The 13021-nt window shown below is 37.8% G+C and overlaps 1 protein-coding gene across 4 annotated transcripts in view; it reads left to right on the top strand.

Moving 5' to 3' along the window:
* Positions 1 to 13021, top strand: part of RASGEF1B (RasGEF domain family member 1B) — a 623038-nt gene that overhangs the window by 379055 nt on the left and 230962 nt on the right. The window contains exon 1 of one of the 4 annotated variants that reach the window (XM_039468543.2): positions 2432 to 2544. The exons of the other annotated variants lie outside the window; for them this stretch is intronic. The gene's annotated coding sequence lies outside the window, so the exon portion shown is untranslated. Of the gene's footprint in view, positions 1 to 2431; positions 2545 to 13021 lie in introns of those variants that run through there. 4 annotated transcript variants of the gene reach the window in all.

The following is a 13021-nucleotide window of genomic DNA, read 5'->3' as shown; positions in this document are numbered from 1 at the left end:
TTTGTGGAGAGAAGAAGGTTATTTATTAAAATTTTTTATACAGATACTTCCATGTTTGTATTGCCCCAAAATGTGACCTGCAGCTTGGAGTTATCTGGTCTGACTAGGCATTTATTTACTTTTATTGAAGAGGGGTGGGGTGTTAAGAAATATTTCTATATTTTAATTAAATGTCTGTATCCCAGCCCTTTGGAAGGCTGAGGTGGGCAGATCAGTTGAGGCCAGGAGTTTGAAACTAGTCTGGCCAACATAGAGAAATACCATCTCTACTAGAATTACAAAAATTAACTGGGCATGGTGGTGCATGCCTGCAATCCCAGCTACTTGAGGGGGTGAGGCACAAGAATCACTTGAACCTGGGATGCAGAAGTTGCAGTGAGCCGAGGTCGCACCAGTACACTCCTGCATGACACAGTAAGACTGTCTCAAAAAAAAAAAAAAAAAAAAGACACATTACTAAAGTCCACATGTTGGGGGAAATAAATGCTAGAAAAGCTCTATATTCTTAATCTATAATTTGAAGTTTTTAAAATTTTTCATCAAGAAATTCAAAACCTTTTTGTGGGTCTCTTTATGTTTTAGCCTGTTAAGTAGGAGAAATGAAAAATATTGTTGGAATTTCTTCTTTACAAGTGCCTTCTGTTCTAAAATATGGAATCCATAGTGACATAATTGTTTGCTCTCTCCAAGTCAGGATCCGTGAAAGACCCCAGGCTCAGGGCTTAGAAAAGCAAGATCACAGCTCAATTTGGTTGGTCATCTCATAATACAAGAAGGGTATGGTCTGAATTGTACTTACCAGTGGATTTCTAATGTCTAGTTTTGTGTAAGTGTAAACTGTTTGGATTAAGAGTAGAAATAAAGATAGCCTCAGCAAAAGAGAAGGTAGAATCAACTGTCTCTGAGAAAATGAAATATAACCCCAAATGCCACAAACTGTCTTCCAAAAGTCCAAGGCTGTTCTCAGCCTTGCCTTCTCTGGGGCCATCCTTCAGCGGCCTTTATGCTGGACAGTTGGCACTTTATTTCCCCCCAGAGAAAAGCAATCCCATTCTCCCCAGGTGGCAGGAGGCTTCATTTCTTCTTGTACCAGTACATGCCTTGTTTTCATCTAAGGATCACTCAGTGGTTTGCAAAGAATGAAGAAATACTTGAGGATAGCAGAAAGCATGTTACCCCATTTTACAGATAGAGAAGCCAAGAAAGAAAAAAAGCAAATGAACAAAAAGCCATTTCTCAAGCATAGCAGGTGATATTTTGAGTCAGAAGACAGATATTATGGCTGTAGTTCTAATGGAGTGATCAGATTAAATTACTATTCATAGGCACATTTTATTGGCGTCTTCAAAATTAGACCTGCAATTAAAACATAATTATACTTTGCTCTTTAGAGGTACCTTTCACCCGGGGAACAGAAAGTGCTTTACAGACGTTAATTAAGCAGCACAACACCCTATGAGGAAGGTAGGAATTATCCTGCTCTTAGATATGATTTCATTGAAACTGAAGAGTTTGGTAATTTATCTAGGATCGCCATGGGAAGTGTCATTCAGTATTCCATACAGCTGAAGTCTTTCTGTGGTCTTATCCTTCATTTGGAGTATTTTAAATGCCTTGGTAACCTTTGATGAAAAGTATTTTCAACAACTTGTTATCAGCATTTTGTGTTTTTAAAATTTTTTTATCTGTGCTTTTGTTAAATTTTAAGTCAGAGCTTAAACATAGGAAACTTTTTGATATTTGTATTCATTAGAGTCCTCTAAATATCTTAAGATCTCAATGTTATCTTTTAAATTTTTTATTGAACTATATTAAAGTAATACAGAAAAGTGCACAAATCACAAATAGAAGGCCTGATACATATTCACAAAGTGAAGACTCCTATATACCAGCACAGAGCATGACAAGCACCTAGAACCCTTTCATCCTGTGTCCCCACTTCCAGTCATTGCCCTCTCAAAAGTAACCACTATTCTGTATTCTAGCAGCATAGATTAGTTTTGCCTGTTTTTTACTTTAGATGCATGGAATTATATCGTAGATAGTGGTTTTCATCTCCTTTCATTGAGCATTGTTTATAAGATTCATTCATGTTGTTGTCTGCAGTTAGACTAAGTTCATTCTCATTGCTATAGAGTAGTCAATTCCTTAAATATTTCACAACTTTTTTTCTTCTGTAGATGAACAACTGGGTTGTTTTCAATTTGGGGCAATTTTAGTATCATTTTTAATGGTATGTTGCTACACACACTCTTCATCAATTAGGTTGAAATAAATCAAGGATATCCTTTTCACATGTATTATCATTAAAACCAATGTCTCAATTGTTCGTTGAGAAAAATGAATGATGTGTAATAAGAGGTTACTAGATGTCATTTATGCTTCTAATAAAGAAGAGTGAGAGTCCTAAAAACCTGTTTCCCAATTGCAGGTTTGGGAAGAATCCTAACATTTTTCTCAAAACCTGAAAATATCATCTGACTTTGTTGGTTGGTTGAATTCACAAAAGGCAGCTCTGAGAAGTGGGAAGAGCACAGGCACCAGGTAGGCCTGGGTATAAATTCCAGCTCCAACACCTGCTAGCTGTGTGACCTTGGGCAGCTCAGCCTTACCCAGCTCCACTTTTCACAACCATCAAATGGTCTCTAGGGTTGTTGAAAGACAATATATGCAGTACATAGCATATATTATTAGATATTTTCTGACCCAATTTAACTCGAAATCCTACTGGATTATAGTTTGGATTATTAAGAATATTTATTTGAAAAATTCAATGAATATCTGTACAGTAAGTGTAGAAATATTTATATTCAAAGAGACCCCCAATAGTAAAGGGACCTCCAATAGTGTTTTCCTTATTTCTTTTTGAGATATTTTAATGATGAGTATACAGTGGTCAATTAATTCAATTTTGGCCTCTCTGAAAGAGTTTATCATAGATGGAATAAAAAAGCAGATCAAGTATCATTACAGACAGGCTCCTTAAACCATTTGACTTAAAGTGTGGTTTAGCTTAGGAAATTGTTGGTTTAAAGCTCAGAATTCTGTGTACGTCAAAGATTGGGCAAGAAATTGCTGTGAGACTTTCCATTTATTGGATGTTACATCAAGAGCTTCATCTTAAATGACATTTTAGAGATGATAATGATTGGAGTGAACTGAATAGGAGGGGTGGATATTCTTTTGCTTGATTCTCATGGGGCTACTTACCAATTAACTACGTTTCCCATATTCCTGAATTGACATCTCAAAGTAATTTGTCTAAATCCATGATCCCTTTGTCACCATCTTTTCCTATTCTCCCTTTGTCTGTCTCAGGAAATGGTATACAATTTCTCAGGCTGGTGAACAACACTCAGGCCTAAGCATTCTTGACTCTTTATTTTCCCCACATCCAATCTATCCAAAAATTTCTGCCAATTCTATCTCCTAAATATTGTGTGAATCCACCTGTTTGTCCCCATCCCATTGCCACTATCATACTTGGGTCCACCAATATTATACACTGGATCACTTCAGGAGCCTTTGACCTGATCCATCTGTTTTTGCCCTTTTACAATTCTACCACTGTGTTGTAGCTGAAAGTTTAAAATCTTCTAAAACAACAAATCAGATCTATTTTGTTTTGCTTAGAACCCTTCAATGGTTTCACACTGAATTTGAGGTAAAGTCTATAATCCTTAACTGAACCTTAATAATGACCCTTTTCTCTTTTGTTTCTCTGCCTTGATGATTTCATGCTTTAGCCACTCAGACCTCCTTGCTAGTCCTTGAGTGCATGTGTCTTTTTATCACACGATTTTCTCTTTACCTTCTCTTTCTTAACAAACTCCTTCAAATTCTTCAAGTCTCAGATTTAACTTTTTTTTTTTTTTTTTTTTTTTTTTGAGATGAGGTTTTGCTCTTGTTGCCCAGGCTGGAGTACAATGGTGCGATCTTGGTTCACTGCAACCTCTGCCTCCCAGGTTCAAGCAATTCTTCTGCTCAGCCTCCTGAGTGGCTGAGATTACAGGCATGCACCACCATGTCCAGCTAATTTTTTGTATTTTTAGTAGAGACGGGGTTTCTCCATGTTGGTCAGGCTGGTCTTGAACTCCCAACCTCAGGTGATCTGCCCACCTCGGCCTCCCAAAGGACTGGGATTATAGGCAAAGTTTAATGTATTTCTTCAGGAAAACATGATCTCATGAGTTCATGCATTGAATAGTTGGGTTTCACCACTGTATCCTCTCATCGCATCATCTCCTTGTATTTATAATACTGTTCATACTTCACATTTTACATTTAATGATTGCTTTCCCTAGTAGTCTGTAAGCTTTATGGGAGCAGTGCTTTTGTCTCTTTCGTTAACATATATATCTCTACTACTAAGTGATCAATAAATATTGTTGACTGATTGAATCATATATTTCTACAGGATAGGATTAAGTTAACATATCTCCCAAAGAAACAGTGGACAAATTTTATCTCTTGAGAAATGCTAAAATAGTATTTTAAAATAGTGACGTCAGTGAAGGAAATTGTACGTTGTTTGTAAAACTAAGGATGACAAGCCTCTCAAAAGAGACTATAAAAAGTTTCATGCTGATACTTATTTATACCATTTTTCTTGATTTATTTTGTTATCAATAAATAGAGCTTAACTTCACAATATAATTTAAGAAAAAGCAACAACAAAATACAATATATGTGGTATTTGATAACTTAGTAATGACATGCAGCAGAAAAATATACCCAAAGGAACTCCTTTTCCAGACTACCTATTCTAACCTCATAATGACTTTTCTTCTTTATATATTGAGCAATTGCAAGATGAGAGCTTTTGCTCCTCTGCTACATCAGCTGGGTGCAATGTTTGTTCCTTACAGTATTGCACAGGAACCACTTTATTTAGAATCTCCAGGGGTTTTTGGTACAAGTGCAGATTCCTGCTCCCATCAAACATTTAGTGAATTAAAATCTCTCAGGGAGGAGGACTAGGAAACCACGTTTTTAACAAGAACCCAACGTTTGAAAGTTGTCAGCTTAGTGTCACTCAGGAGGCTGAGCAGAAGAATTGCTTGAACCTGGGAGGCAGAGGTTGCAGTGAGCCAAGATCGCACCATTGTACTCCAGCCTGGGCAACAAGAGCAAAACCTCATCTCAAAAAAAAAAAAAAAAAAAAAGTTAAATCTGAGACTTGAAGAATTTGAAGGAGTTTGTTAGGAAAGAGAAGGTAAAGAGAAAATCGTGTGATAAAAAGACATATGCACTCAAGGACTAGCAAGGAGGTCTGAGTGGCTAAAGCATGAAATCATCAAGGCAGAGAAACAAAAGAGAAAAGGTATAGGACCTGACAACAGGCAAAATGATGTTAACTTTGGGGAATACAGAATTACAAAGTTTTCATGCCTTCATCTGTAAGGTCACAGTGTCAGCCCTAACCTTGGAATAAGCCTGTTTCTCTGGCATGGTAGAAGTCATAGAAATAATGCTAAAAGAACCTTAAAAGGTCATTTAGTTAAACTTTGAGCTTCTGACGTATTTATACCCAAACCACACATGACTGCTAATGATCTGTTTCTTTACTGAAGATGTTTGAGGACAGAAAACCTGTTAATATATCTGGATTTGATCACTGAGACAGTCAGATAATCCCTAGGTGATCTTCTTTCAAGTCAACGAAAACCTTTGGGCTTTTCATAGGATCTATTTCTTTTGCTTGGTACTTAGTAAACATGGAGGACAACTAACACAGTCATGATCTAAAAATACTTACGTGTAGATGTCCTATCCTCTCTCAGGACTGATGCCAAACAGTACTTCCAAACTCACACTCCCTGAATTGGAAGAAACCTTAGACACTACTTAAATTGAACTTTCTCATTGTACAGATAACTAAACAAATACACGGATTAGCATCATTCAGTTATAAATCGGGTAGATTTATAGGTATATTTCAACACCCTAAATTAATTTTTATCCTGGGTTATATTTTTTCCGTTGTTCAGTTGGAAAGCATCTGGTTCAAATTCTTCTCTGCCACTTACTGCCAGTATGATTTCAACACATAATTGGATACACTTGAGCTTCATTTTATCATATGGTAGCTGAAGATAAAATCTATTTGGCACAACTGTATTGAGAATAAAAGGAGATATAGCACAGTGCTCAGAACATAATAGGTGCTCAGTTGAAAATGCATGTTTGTTGTTGGTACAATTTTTTGGAGAGCAGTTTGGCAACATATATCAAAATGTAAGATACGCATTCCCTCTGACTTGGCAATTTCACTTATTGTAAACCAGGTTACACATGCAAAGTTTAGAAGCCACCTATAGAGTAGCTCACTATTAGTTACATGTGGGACAGAACTTATTTACTCAAGGAAGAACACAGAGCAAAGTCTTGATATAACCCAAATATTGTAGAACAGTGATACTGTCCTTTGACAACCTTCTAGAAGAATGTAGCTGCATCTAATTTAGTCATAAGAAGAAAAGCAGTAATGATAAATAGTGAGAGGTAGGCAATAGTTTATTTAATGTATATGCTATGCCAATCCTAAGCTTATTAATCTCTGCAGTAACTCTTTGATGCAAGTATAATATTAAACATATTTTAATGAAGCAACTTGTGCATCTTGTGGGGAACAGTGGAGTGACAGGGATTGTTGTAATTAGTGATTGAACAGATGTTGGTTTGATTCTGCAGCCAAGTTCTCAAATCTGTAACTCTATTCTGTGGAGATTTAAAATAAATATGTTTGTGCCAAGGCCCGATCCCAGACCTTCTGAGCTAAAAAGGTGAAAGACAAGCAGGGCTGAGAACAGCTGTCATAACTATGAGCTTCCTGTCTCTCTGTGCCCTTATTGTGGTGTGTTTATTAAAAAGATAGTCATCCCTCCACATTCATGGGTTCTTTATTCGTCAACTCAACCAATGGCAAATTGAAAATTTGCCACGTGCCGTCTACTATACTGAAGACACAGAAATGAAGTCATGCATAGACATTGTATAAGGCATTATCAGTAATGTAGATATGATTTAAAGTGTGTGGAAGGGCTGGACATGGTGGCTCACTTCTGTAATCCCAGCACTTTGGGAGGCTGAGGCAGGCGGATTACATGAGGCCCAAAGTTTGAGACTAGCCTGGCCAACATGGTAAAACCCCATCTCTACTAAAAATACAAAAATTAGCCAGGTGTGCACATCTATAATCCCAGCTGCTCAGGCAGCTGAGGCACAAGAATCACTTGAACCTGGGAGGTGGAGGTTGCAGTGAGCTGAGATTATACCACCAAACTCCAGCCTGGGTGACAGAGCAAGACTCTGTTTGAATCAATCAATCAATTAATCAATAAAGTATATGGAAAGATATACATAGGTTATATGCAAATACTATGATATTTTATATAATGGACTTGAGCGTCCATGGGTTTTGGTATCTGCAAGGGGTCTTGGAACCAGTTCCCCATGAATAGCAAGAGTACACTACTATACACATGATGACCATCAGTTATTCTTGCTCTATTTTCACCCATCGAATACAGCATCTTCGAATTGCCTCAGAGAGTGAGGTCCCCATGTGAAAGACCTTGATGAAGAAACCTAATTAAGTACAAATGTACTTGAATATTTGTTTTACTTACTAATGATTGGGTATAGGTTTTCTTCTTTCTCCTCTTCAAGAAAGCTGGGGTTTTGAGGCAGCCACAGACTGCAATATAAATGCAAGGAGGAAGGGAGGGGAAATCTTGGAAAACTCAAAGGCCTGACATTTCCCAGACATGTCATAATCTGCTTTTGACCTTGCTCCAAAAGGCATGGTTTCCTTAACAGAATGTGCGTAACGTAATGTGCCCCTATTGGCGCAGTTCTGCATTAGGCTTCAGCCTTTTCTTTCTTACCAACTGGGACTGCATTTGTTGGTTCTGCCTTGCTGACTGCTAAGAGGGGAACTGGTGCCTGGACCCTGCAGTCTCCGCATACTACCTGTCTTCATGGCAGCTCCAAGTCTCAATGCTGCTTCCTTCTCTACTATCAGATTGGGTGAATATTTTGTGTGTCCCAGGTTATATGTGTAGTTTACAAGTCTTCATGAATTATATCCTTCTCCTTCTAACCAGTTCTGCCTGGTAAGGAATCAGGGACCTAGAATAGTTTCTCTTTACATTTGGTAGCAGAAAAGATTGAGCAAGATTTGGGAAGTGAAAGAATCACCCAAAGCAGCATGGGGATGCTCACAGAGTTAGACAGAACTCAACTCTAAGCTTTTCCAATCTTTCAGGCATGATTACCTCCCTGTTTGCCTTGCAGACGGTCTCACTCCACATGTATCTTCAGACCTGAACTTCCCTCCTGAAACAGACAACAAGGTTGGAAGTGGGGTCAGTCGTCTGGGTGACTTGGCAGTGGCTTCCATTAGGACTGCGTCTTTCTCCATAATGATGAAATTTAATCTCACAGTTTAGATGCTTGTTCCAAAATATTTCGAAATGTGAAATACATATGAGCCAAATGACAAAAATGTTTTTTAAAAAAACAAAAACATGGGCTTCCTGTCACCCACCACACTAGCTGTTTCAGTGTCTGTTCAGTCAGTACATTAGTCTTTCTGATCTTCATTTCTGATGAGATCCAGATGGTCTAAAAGTCAATCTTTTCTGTGGGAGAGAAATTCTCTGTGAAGTTAAAAGTGAATAGCCGTCATGTTCAGATGGTGTGGATAGGAATTAAGTGGAATGACACAGGATTGTCTGTATTCAATTAATAGTAATTGATATTTAAATAATTACAGTGACTATATATTCACCTTGGAGTTAGGCTTTATCATTAATGTTCTTAACCCTTAAATGGAAACTATATCTTCCTCCTTAAATTATAGGATACTTATAAAAGCTAAAGTTGCTAATGTTAGCATTTCTTCCTATTTCCCCTAAATCTTTTAGAATATTAAAATATTGTTTTGACGGGTTTGAAGACATTTTGTAGGAAGCCTACCACAGATGGATTCTGAGGGCTTGAAATGGATCACGTTGTTAATTATGATGTTTAAGATTTATTCTGTTTTCTTTTAAATGTAACCTTAAAATGGCTAATTAATAATAATTTATAATGATAATTTTTGTTTGTCATCACATCACATTTTTAAAAGAAAATAATGATTTTCCTTTTTAAAATGAAAATATCAATGTTAGCCTCTATCTGTTCAGCGTCTATCCTGTGTTAAGCACTATAATAGACACTTTCATGTATTATTTTATTTAGTTTTTTTTAGGAACCTATATGATGGAACATAATTATCCATATTTTATAGATGCAAAAGTAGAGGCTGAGAGAGTTTCAGTAATTTTCCTAAAGCTACACAAATTGTGAGGGTGGAAGCCCAGGAAAGTTGGACTCCAAATCCAGGCTCTTTCCACTTTGCTGCATAGTTTACCGGATTAAAAAATTTCCATAGACTATGTTCATATGCAGCGAATGAAAGGTAAGAAACTTTCTTACACCAGTTGCTCCTTAACTGCTGGAAGCCAAATGGAAATAGGTGCTGCTGCACTTCCCTTTCCCATACACAGATACGTTCACACCATGTTCTAGGGGGGATCTCCAACCCTGGGCCATGGACCAGTCCTTGGCCCGTGAGGAACCTTGCCACACAGCAGGAGGTGAGCAGCAGGCGAGCGAGCATTTCCACCTGAGCTCTGTCTCCTGTCAGATCAGTGGCAGCATTAGATCCTCATAGGAGCGTGAACCCTGTTGTGAACTGCACATGCGAGGGATCTAGGCTGCAAGCTCCTTATGAGAATCTAATGCCTGTTGATCTGTCACTGTCTCCCATCACCTTCAGATGGGACCATCTAGTTGCAGACAAACAAGCTCAGGACTCCTACTGATTCTATATTATGATGAGTTGTATAATTATTTCATTATATGCTGCAATGTAATAATAATAGAAATAAAGTGCATAATAATTGTAGTGCATTTGAATCATCCAGAAACCAACTCCCCACCCCTAACCCCAGGGAAAAATAGTCTTCCATGAAGCCAGTCCCTGGTGCCAAAAAAGGCTGGGGACCACAGTTCTGCAGAACAGGTATTAAATAAAATGATAGGAGGCCTTTTATTTTTTTAATTTTACTGAGCTCCTGTACCATGCCCCAAAGACCAAACCAAAATGGAGTCACTCATGCTAAGTGCTATATGACTAAACTGAAATTTCAAGGAAGACGGAAAATCCTTCAACAGACTAGTTTTTCCTAAAAACAGGAGATTCACAGCAAACAGTTAGAAATGGCCCAGTTAACCTGAGCCAGCAGAGTATGGATATCCTCTCTGCTTTAACCCTTAAAAGAAAGTAACCTGTTATTAACCAGCCCGCTTTTACTGTTAGTCTGTTTCTTTGTTCCTGCTTAAACTGTCTTATAAAAACCAACTGTTCTGCCATGCTCTATGGAGCCCTGACTTTTTTATGGATGAAGTGTTGCCCAATTCATGAATCATTAATAAAAACCAATTAGATCTTTAATCTCAGTTTGTTGAAATTTTATCTTGATATAGGTTAGTAGTTGTTGATTTTCTTAGTGGCTAGGGTTTGGGGAGAGAACCTTACATAATTGTCTATTGTATGATGAATATTTAGAAACAGAATTTCAGAAATGCACTTAGTTAGGAAAATTGTAATATCAGGATTTGAAAAATACTGTTGGGGGAAGAAAACTGCAAAATGGATGTTGTCATATAAGAAATGACTATGAATGTCTCTAAAGACCTAAAAACTTGCACTTTCCCTTTGCCATCTTCCCTTCTCCTTCTCTCCTCTTTTCTCCCTCTCTCCTGTTTTTATTTCTCATTCCAACTCTGTAGCTTTCTCAATATAAATAATTTTCTTTTCTAACTCGCCAGAAGGATTTAACACTCTCCACTGGTATGAGAACTCATGACTGCAGGAAAAGGAGGTGGCCTTGGGCAGCAATACAGAGTTTGCAGTTGCTTCCTAGATCCCTGCTTCAGTACTTACAGTGTGGTCTATGAACCAGCAGCATTTGTCATTATGTGGAAGCCAGTTAGAAATGCAGAATCTCAGACCGCATCTTAGACCTAAAAAATTAGAGCTTGCGTTTTCACAAGTCCCTCAAGGAATTTACATGCATATTAAGTTTGTAAATTACTTGATTTACTGAGTCTAATGGGTCTTTCCCTCCAGAGAAGAATCACTACTTTAAAGGGAGTGGGGATTTCTCTGATGACATTGATTCCAGGGTCCTTCTATAGTTTTCTGTGGTTAGAACTGGGGCTGGTCTGTGAATGGGGAGACTTGTTTTACTACAGGTTATAGAATAGGACTGACAACACACAAGTAAAGTGTCTGATGCGGATTCTGGTTACCATTTCACTACCACCACTGATAGGGTAGCTGTAAGGTAGCTCCTTTGAGGTCTGGGCTTTTGTGGCAGTCATGTCTTTAATTCTCCATCAATAGATACACACACATACACGTGCACATGTGCGTGCTATCATACACACATGCTCCTGCCTGTGTCAAAAATAGCCACGTGTGCGATTAAGGGAAAAGAAAGAGAGAAATCCAAATCCATTATGTGTCTGCTACATGCCAAGCATTGCAGTAGGTGCTTTCACTATAAAACTGGATAAGGTTATTGTGAGCATGCACTCAATTACTAGCCAAACTTCATTAACCAGAACCTCTGCATATTTAATAGATCTATAACTGGTATTTTTAATGATAATCCGATTAAATGATTAAATTAAATGATGAGATCCTAAAAATCTAAGTCATAAAAAAGTAATTAAATTATATTAATTAGAACATTCACATTTATAATGTCATCTTACAAGTCAGTTTCCAAGCAACTTCCAATGCAAAAAATATATTCTAGCCTAAACGTTATACATTTAACTCAGTATTAGTGGCTTGAAAGGGACCCTCTTTCCCAAGAGTGGTTTTCTGGAGTTGGAGACTGTGCTTTGTGCTCTGAGTCCTGTAATTTAAACAGTTATTCCCTTACCAATTTCTAGGAAGCCTATCTTTTACAGTATTTCTTTCTTTCATAACAAGTAGAAGTTTCCCAGAACTTACCCTCTACAAGGACCAGTGTTCCTAACATGGGATTGAGTAATTCTCATCCTCTAGTCCTTTTACTGCTCTGACTGGCTGGGTGATTTGGGGTTGTCACTGAAATCCCTTTGGGTCTCAATTTTGCCTTCTGTAAAATGTTAAAGTGGTGGGTTTGACTGGGCTCTAACTTTCTTTTCATCTCACACTTATATTCTGGAGTATGTGGACAGAATATTTTAAAAGAGAATATGTCAAAGATTTAAATGGATTCAACTGGGTCTTCCCACATGCTCCCAGCACTTCCATGCACCCAGAGTCTTCATTTCCTATACCCCTTCTCTTAGGGGCTTGGCTTGCGTTAGATATCAGCTTAGCTACTGGGCAGGAGCAAAACAGCCAGCTGGTGGTGAGGTACTAATTGGTGATCACTGAATAAAGATTCCTGTTCTCCTGATGACACCATGGCTTCATACACAGATTTGAGTCTTTGTAGTCAGTCAATGAATAGGTGGTGCATTTAACATGTATTTTTGCTTTTATAATGCTTACCATATATTCAGGATATAGTGTGTTCTAATTATTTGAAAATTATAAATCCATTGATGATATAGGAGGTAACTCTCTGCAGTACCAAAGTTTTGATTGGTGACATATGCAAGAGAAAGAACATAAGCTTTGAAGTTAGGATTTGTGTTTAGATAGCACCCCTTACTAGGTGGACAGCTCTGGTCATGATCATTAAATTCTCGGAAACATAGATTCCCAATCTCTTAAGTGGGGGTAATGACATCTATTTTGTAGAGTTATGATAGGGATTCAGCATAATGTATACAATGCTCCTGTTATGTAGAAGCTGTTGTTTGCAGTTAGAACCATGGTTCTCAAGCATGAGTTTGTGAGCCAGTGTCATCTTTGGTATCATCTTCACCATTCCAATAGTGTAAAATAATTGCAGGGTAGGTA

Source organism: Saimiri boliviensis, chromosome 3 (assembly GCF_048565385.1).
Source record: "Saimiri boliviensis isolate mSaiBol1 chromosome 3, mSaiBol1.pri, whole genome shotgun sequence".
Lineage (NCBI taxonomy): Eukaryota > Metazoa > Chordata > Mammalia > Primates > Cebidae > Saimiri > Saimiri boliviensis.
Note: the sequence above shows the minus strand (reverse complement) of the source record. Positions and strands in the feature narration are given on the sequence as shown.